Source organism: Armigeres subalbatus, chromosome 2 (genome assembly GCF_024139115.2).
Source record: "Armigeres subalbatus isolate Guangzhou_Male chromosome 2, GZ_Asu_2, whole genome shotgun sequence".
NCBI lineage: Eukaryota > Metazoa > Arthropoda > Insecta > Diptera > Culicidae > Armigeres > Armigeres subalbatus.
The window spans coordinates 107,921,637-107,929,735 of record NC_085140.1 but is presented as its reverse complement, the minus strand read 5'-3'; positions in this window follow the sequence as shown (position 1 = coordinate 107,929,735).

Here is an 8,099-nt window from a genome sequence, read left to right as displayed (position 1 = left end):
AAAACATAATTTGTAATATTTCTGTTCTATTAAACTACCATCCACTTCAAAAAAGACTGAAGCAACTACATCAAAATGAGCACATGTACACAAATCCGGTCAATGAAATTTCGAACGACCATTCTTTCGAAAATCTTCGAGTTAATCGTAAGGTATGCCGCAAAACAGTTGATCAAATTCCTATGGAGCTTTTTGCTCTCGCTATATAATTCTGGCACAGAAAGATATAAAATTATAAAACTTCTTTGAGAATCTTTGTTACAATGACAGAAAAATCAACAACGCATTCCATTGAAAGTATTAGGACAAAACTTAGGCAACCTTCGCACTCACAACAGAGATTGCATTAAAGAAATATTTTTATAATCCTCAAAAGATCTTGTTCCATTTAATTTTTTGGCGATTTCATAAGGATCATCGGAAAACTCTTTTGTGCCTGCTTTAGTTAGAATTTATTTTTCAGGATAAAAAAAAATAGATTTAGAAACCAGTTCGTATCAGAAAACATTTCTTTTGCAGCACAATTCAGATCGATTTGGTTGATTCTCAAGTCTCTTTGATTTTTGCAGAGAAATCTCTTACCTATTAAGAAAACCATAATAAAGCCTCTTCCTAACGTCAGTAACTACAAAAACCCTATGTTATTCTGGAATTTGATTTATGACTCATAATTTTATGACTCATGGAATTTATGACTCATAAAAAACACTTTAGGATTCCAAATTTGTGTTCATCGGTACTTAACTATTTCAGCACATAGCATACATTTTGGAATTGCATGAATACTTATATTGAATATGACAAAATATCGTGGAATTTATTCCACATCTAAAGAGTTTCAAAAATTGTAAAGTTTAAAAAAAATCGAGATCTTTATGCATTAAGTAATCATGGAAATGCTTGAAAACTTTCATAAATATACTCATATCGAATTTCATTTATAGATAATTCGAAGAAGATTCTTGAATCTTAGATTACATGAGCGAATAAACTTAGTCAAACAATTTCTATTGCAATCCATGCGCACAGTGCTTTAAATCGCCTTTGAAAATTACATCCCACCAGCTGGTGCCATGGCCCCCCCTAGACCAAGACTCTAGTTACGCCTATGAGAATCAATAGATCGAATGTCTCAAATCACGATTTTTTAGTGTCACTATCCTCCTTGCCGTACAATAAAATGGTTTTGATCAGCGAATGTAAAACCGAAACATTGCCAATTGTCTAAAAACTGCCGTATTTTATATGATTCACAATATTTTTTTTAATTTTCGTAAATTTAGTTTACATCTAAACACTAAACAGATAACACTGAATTAATCAAATCGAGAGTTGGATTTTTTTTTCTTCACCCTCCTGCTTCCTATGGCGTTTCCGGCCATCGACAAAATCACTTCAGAGTTGAATTATATTGACCAAGTTTATAAGAGCCTCCAGACCACCAACAGACCCAATCCAAAATAGGATTTTCCTTTATCTGAATAGATCCGATGTTGATATCATCCACCAACCAACCCACTTGATCCGAGGTCTTAATAGTGATTCCGACCAGCTCTGGACACTCATTTCATTGACCAAACTAGGTCCAGTGGCATCTCCAAACCATCCAAAGGCTTACTCCAGCTACGAATTTTCTTGATCCGAATAGGACCGATGGCGATTCCGGCCTTCAACCAAACTTCAGAGTAACTTTTTCCCATAATTCGACTAGGTCCGATAGCGATTCTGGCAATTCAAATTTTGAGTTTTTTGTCCCCGATGCTCAAACGATAGCATACCTATGTCATTTTAATAATCTTCCTAATTTTTTAGGTAATTTGAGTGAGCACGCGCGGTTTGAAGTTTGTATGAAAATTACTATGAAAACAGTAACATTCATAAAAAAAACCGTTGCCCAACGCTTCCCTTTAAGCTCTAAAGACATATGAGTACATCGGCACCATAGGAAAATTTTACAAGGAAACAGCCCGTTTTTGTTGCGAAACGATTCGATGCTTACAAGAAAAGTTGTGAAGGAAATTCTGAATCGTGGGAAATTCAATTTAACACGTAAAAGAATAACATCAATATCAATAATGAGCATTTTTGTTTTCTTTATAGCTTTGCTTCCAATGGACAAATCGCTTCGCAACAACAACTCTCGCTTAACTTTTCAAAAGGACCTAAGTAACATTTTTTTCATGAATTAATTTGAATAGCGCAATCAATCCCAGCTGAATTTCAACGTTAGACAACAAAACCTTCGTTCTAGACAATTCTTTTTCCTCCGCGGTGCCCGAACAAATTACGGGCACAACGAACCATTTCTGAGCATGTGCAGAATTTTCAATCGCTGCTCAAATGAATTCGATTTTTACTTGAGTCGTAACACTCTTCGGAAAAGGGTTTCCCTCACCCTGTCGCACTTTTAGAAGTTTTTTTTTAATTTTTGATACTAGATCTAGACTAAGTTAATCATTGTAAATAGTTGTAAGAAATTAAGTATTGTGTATCATTTGGAGTAAAATTGTATTCTGTTGGTACGAAAAGACGAAGAGGTTTTGCGCCCATTTGAGAGAGAACAAAAAGAGTTCAACTCAAACGGGCTTTTCCCTTTTCCTAAAAAATAAACAAATAAACAAATAAACAAACAAATCAACAGAACAACATGAAAGCTATTGATTTCTGTATTCAAATTAATTCATGAAAAAAATGTTACTTAGCACCTTTTGAAAAGTTAAGCGAGAACTGCTTTTCAGCTTGAGAAGTATTCTGTGTAGTCAATGTGTTGATTATATTTCAATAATATATGGGCCACCTCACGGAAATACAAACTTTAAATGACTTGTGCACAATCAAATAACATCCAAATTTGCTAAAAATTTAGGAGGATTCTTAAAATGGCAAATGCAATCGTTTAAGCAGGAGGGGGGGGGGGCAAAAAAGTCAAAATTTGAATCACTCTACCACCTCACCTTAGAATAGAATTTCATTAATCCAACCACATATGTCCAATAGTACTTCCAAAACATGGTCAGACCCACTTCAGAGTTAGATTTTCCTTGATTCGAATAGGCCCGATTGCGATTCTGGACATTGATCAACTCCCTTTTAAGTTGGATTTTATTTCTAGCAGTGAGTGGCTTTTGGTTTGCCTTTCTCGTATACTAAGAGTAAAATCAGGAGTGATTCAGTTTCATTCCAAATTTTCGACCACTATTCTAGTTTGAATCTGGAGCAAAATAGAACAAAGTCACTGGTTTCCCCAGCAGTGTTCTATTAATGTTTTTCAAATTTTCAATTAAATGAAATCATCATGTTGGCGCCACGAAAGGCGCCTTAATTGCGAAGTGAATTGATCCGTAGATTAAATGACGCATTCATAAACCAAAACAATTGGAAAATATTTGAATCTCGTGATTCAATCGTGGTTCAAATCTGCAGAAAATAGAACGGAGCGTTATACCCAAGGATGTTAACGATCATTCAATAATTTGCGTTCGATCATTAAGTAGTTGGTCAATAACACATTCCAGAAGCTGAATTTCAAAATATGTTGTATGGTGGACTTCTAGTGCGAAGGTTTTTCTACAACTCTGCCTAATGGTTCGTTGTTTGAATTCCACTAGTAACGGAGATATAGCTATAGTTTCAGTAACTTAGACTAAATGATAACAAAATTCCAATCATTTAGTCTAAGTTACTGCAACTAGCGCTCTAACTCCGTTATTAGTTGAATTCTAATAACGAACCATTAAGCAAAGTGGTAGAAAAACCTTCGCACTAGAAGTCCACCATGCAACATGATTTGATATTAAGCTTCTGGAATGTGTTATTGACAAACTATTAAATGATCGAACGCAAATTACTGAATGATCGTTAACATCCTTGGATACCAGTTTTATTTTTTTAACATTTGACTGGTATAAAAAATGAACCTAGAACAGCTGCTGGGAAAATTAATGTTTCAGATTCATATTCAAACTAACAGCCCCGAACGATTTGAATCACTGCTGATTTCACTCTAGTATACGTAAAGGCTATATGCTCGCTCCAGAAACAAACTTTTTATAGAAGACCCGGATACCCATAGTGTTATATACCGATTGACTCAGTTCGACGAATTGAGGTGATGTCTGTGTGTGTGTTTTTTTTCTTCCTAAGCAATGGAGGGGGAATCTGCTCAACAGACATCCTGGGTTGTCCAGGAAGTGCGGGGTTAGGGATCACCGAGGGAGGCAGGACTACATCCCCGACCCGCTAAACCGTTTCCATTGCCGCCAAGCCCATAGTCCCTTCGGTACAACCAGAAAGTAATGCTTCAAAGGGGGGCCAGTGCACGACGCACCCTCGAGGTTAGCTGCGTGTCCTTGCAGCATCGAACATACTGACTCGCTTTTTCAGAAGAACACCATGGTATCGTGCCAGCGCATTGCCGGCTTTCCAGGGGGCCTTACCACGCCCTATGTCCTCGGAAGGTGGGAAGGGTAGACTTCGCGCCTGCTTCCCTCTGCACGACTGGTATCAAGAATGATGATGCCGCGTGCACCCCAAATTGACCTCTCTGCGATAGGGTCTGTTCGCCAACACACAGAGGGACTTGCCGACGCGGTGCCTACGTTTACCCCAGCCTTGACGAGGATCCCTTTCCGTCCTCGGGCTCGGAACCCGCCCGATTGACCGACGCCACGAAAGCGACGATACCATGTTGTTCTTCGCGCGGCCACTTGTTCGATAAAAGAATCGAGTTCGACCACAGGGCATGACCAAAGGTATGACCCATGAAGCCGACTCCGAACCCTTGGACCACTTCTTGTTTGCGCCTGAACTAGCCATCCTTGAGTCCACGCGCCACCTTCTGTGTAGCTCCGAGACGATTTGGGCGATAGCCGATAAAACGGCGTTACAGCCAACTTCATCTTTACACATCCTCCGAACTAGGTTGTCCGGGGTAGTGTCCAGACCACATGTGGCAAGCATGTGGTCACGCATTGCGCGAAGACGTGGGTACACGAACAACACGTGTTCCGTCGTTTCCTCTAAACCTGCGCACACCAAACACTCGGGCGAGGCCGAGCAAGCCATCTGCGTTACCTGCACTGTGAATCGGCAGCACGCTTAAACGCTGGGCACTTCGAACCCCCTATGGGGTGCTTGCTGTTCACAGCTTTGCTGGAACAAAACAAACAATTGGGAGGCTTCGTGCAGCATTGTGCCTTATGTCCCTCCAATCCACAGCGTCGGCAGAGCTTGCTTCTGTCAGGGCCTTTGCAGTCCCATTGCTTGTGCCCCGGTTCCAGGCACTTGAAGCAAACTTCGGGTTGCTCGTATATGCCCACAGGGCACACCGCCCATTCCACATTGACGCTCCCTAACTTGACTACCTTGGAGGCGTCCGCTGCAGATAGCCGAACCAATGCTACCTGCGTCCCTGCCGGACCTTTCCGTAGCCGAACGGCTGCGGTGGCTGTCTCCACTTCACACTGTCGCCGCAGTGCCGTGACGAGCTCTTCGACTTCGGTGATCTCGTCCAGGTCTTTAACCCTTAGATTCACCACCGTCGTGAGTGTCCTCACCTTGACCGTCTCGCCTAGGACTTCCTCCGCTAACCTCTTGTAGGCGGCGCCTTTTTGCGAGACGCCCCGCTTCAGCTCGAGGATCATCTCGCCCATCCGGGTACGTCTTATTCGACGTACGTCGGCGCCGAGTTCACCGAGCTTGACGTCACTCCTCATCGCCTTCAAGACGTCCGAGTACTTAGCCTCGTCCGTTTTGATGACTAGGGCATCGCTCCTGGAGCGATTGGCGCCTACCCTAGACTTCTTGCTACCCTCATTCGCCTGGGCCTTCTTTTCGGCCCTTGACGTCTTCGGTTTCCTCTTGTTCTTGACCAGGGTCCAGAAGGCGTCATCCCCCTCTATTTCCCTGGTCTGGTGCGGCTGAGAGCTCTCAGCCTGCCGTAACCCCTTACCACCGTCTTTCCTGGGTAGACGGACCTTTCCAGGTCCCTCCTCCCCCGGTTTTGGAGGTACCAGGCCGGGGTTCAGCATCCCAGCCCCACTACCCTTGTTCGGGGTAGTAACCCTCCGCGTTTTGGAGCGGCCCCCAGGGAGCTCATCCCCTGGAGACTGTTTCCCCCGTTTTTGTGTCTGCTCCGTTGGAGCAGTCACCCCCGACGTGCCCGCGAATACTTGAGCCTCAGTCTGGGTAGACTTTGGCACTGTGCTCATGCACTTCTTCTAAAATTCCGGCCCCTAGCTTAGGCTAATTCGCCGACTGGCTTGCTGAGATCCACTGCTACGTTGTCTCGATCCCTCGGCGGTTGTGCCATAAACTTCCTCACTCGAATCCTCCTGACTTCCCCCGGCGTCGAGGGTGGTCCACCAGTTCCGGCGGCTATCACAGGGGACGCTTTCGCGCATTGCGCCGTCTTCGTCTTCGGGTTGCAGAGGTGGTCCGACAGTTCCGGTGGTGGATGACGTCCGCACTGGCGGTGCCCTACATACCCGAACCACTTCCTTCTTCTTTCTTCAGCAGGTTGGCAATTCGAGTGCCGAGGTTGGTCCAACGATTCCGGTTGGCAGAAGACTTCCGGTTCGCTGGCGCCCCGACGACCCGAGACCAAACACTGCTCACTGTGCTGGAGCTCTGACAGTATTTGCGTCACGACTCTGCTTACTGCATTCCACGTACCTTCATCGCGACACATTCGCTCTACGATGTTGTCCGCCCTTAGGGCAGGCATTCCTCTACGTACTTCCGCAAACCTTGGGCAATCGAATACCATGTGTTCTGGAGTCTCCTCTATGTTGATACACGCCGGGCAGAATGGCGATGACGCATGGCCACACCGATGCAGATAGTGGCGGAAACAGCCATGTCCGGAAAGGAACTGTGTGAGGTAAAAGTTCACCTCTCCATGCTCCCTATACACTCACGTCGACACATTGGGGATGAGCCGGTGCCCTAGCAACACAATTCAAGTTGATTTGGTTGCAATAACTCATATATGACCAAATTTGGTCATATATGAGTATCATAAACTGATTTACAACATGTGTGTTGCTCGGGTGGGTCCACCTTCCATTATCCGCATTGTCCCACTCCTGCTGCCACTTCACCATAGAGTCCAGTCTCACCGTCTTCCTCACATTTCTGGTATCTCTCCGTTGGTAACACTCGATATCCTCTGCTAGGGTTATGCAGATTGGAATCATCCCTGCGATAACGTAAACTGCCTCCGAGGAAATGGTTCGGTACGCACTCGCGACTCGAACGGCCATTAGGCGAAACACGCTGTTCAACTTTCTGCGGTTACGTTTCATCTTGAGCGCAGCTCCCCAGGCTGGAGCTCCGTACCTCAGTATCGAGGATGCTACTGCTGCCAGAAGACGTCTACTGCTGCTTTTAGGACCACCCACGTTCGGCATGATCCTTGCAAACGCACTGACCATTTTAGATGCCTTTTCGCAGGTATAGTCCACATGGGTGTTGAAATTCAACCGGTCGTCGATCATCGCTCCTAGATGCCTCAAAGCCCGCACGGACGGTATGTTGTGCCCTCCTATGGTAATATGGATCCGCTGGATCTCGCGGCAGTTGCTAACCAGCATCACTTCTGTTTTGTGGTGAGCAAGCTGCTGCTTGACTATATTCATCCAGTTTTCAACTGCGTCGGTCGTCTCCGCCACCAGCATTTCTACCTCTTCCAGTGACTCTCCGGTTATCGTTAGAACGACATCATCCGCGAATCCGAAGATCTTCACGCCTTTGGGCAACTTCAGTCTTAGAACTCCGTTATACATAATGTTCCACAGCGTCGGGCCTAGTATGGAACCTTGCGGAACACCTGCCGTAACCCTAATCGACTTCTGCCCCGAATTCGTTTCGTAAACCATCCGGTTCTGGAAGTAACTTTCAATGATTCTACACAAGTAGTCAGGAACCCGCATACCGTGCAGCGCTGCGGCGGTAGCCTCCCAGCTGGCACTGTTAAAAGCGTTTTTGACGTCAATCGTTACTACAGCGCAGAATCGATTGTCGCGCCTCTTCTTCTTGGCCGCTCTCTCTGAAACTTTAATGTCCGTCCTGATTGCATCCACCGTCGATCTGCCTTTTCG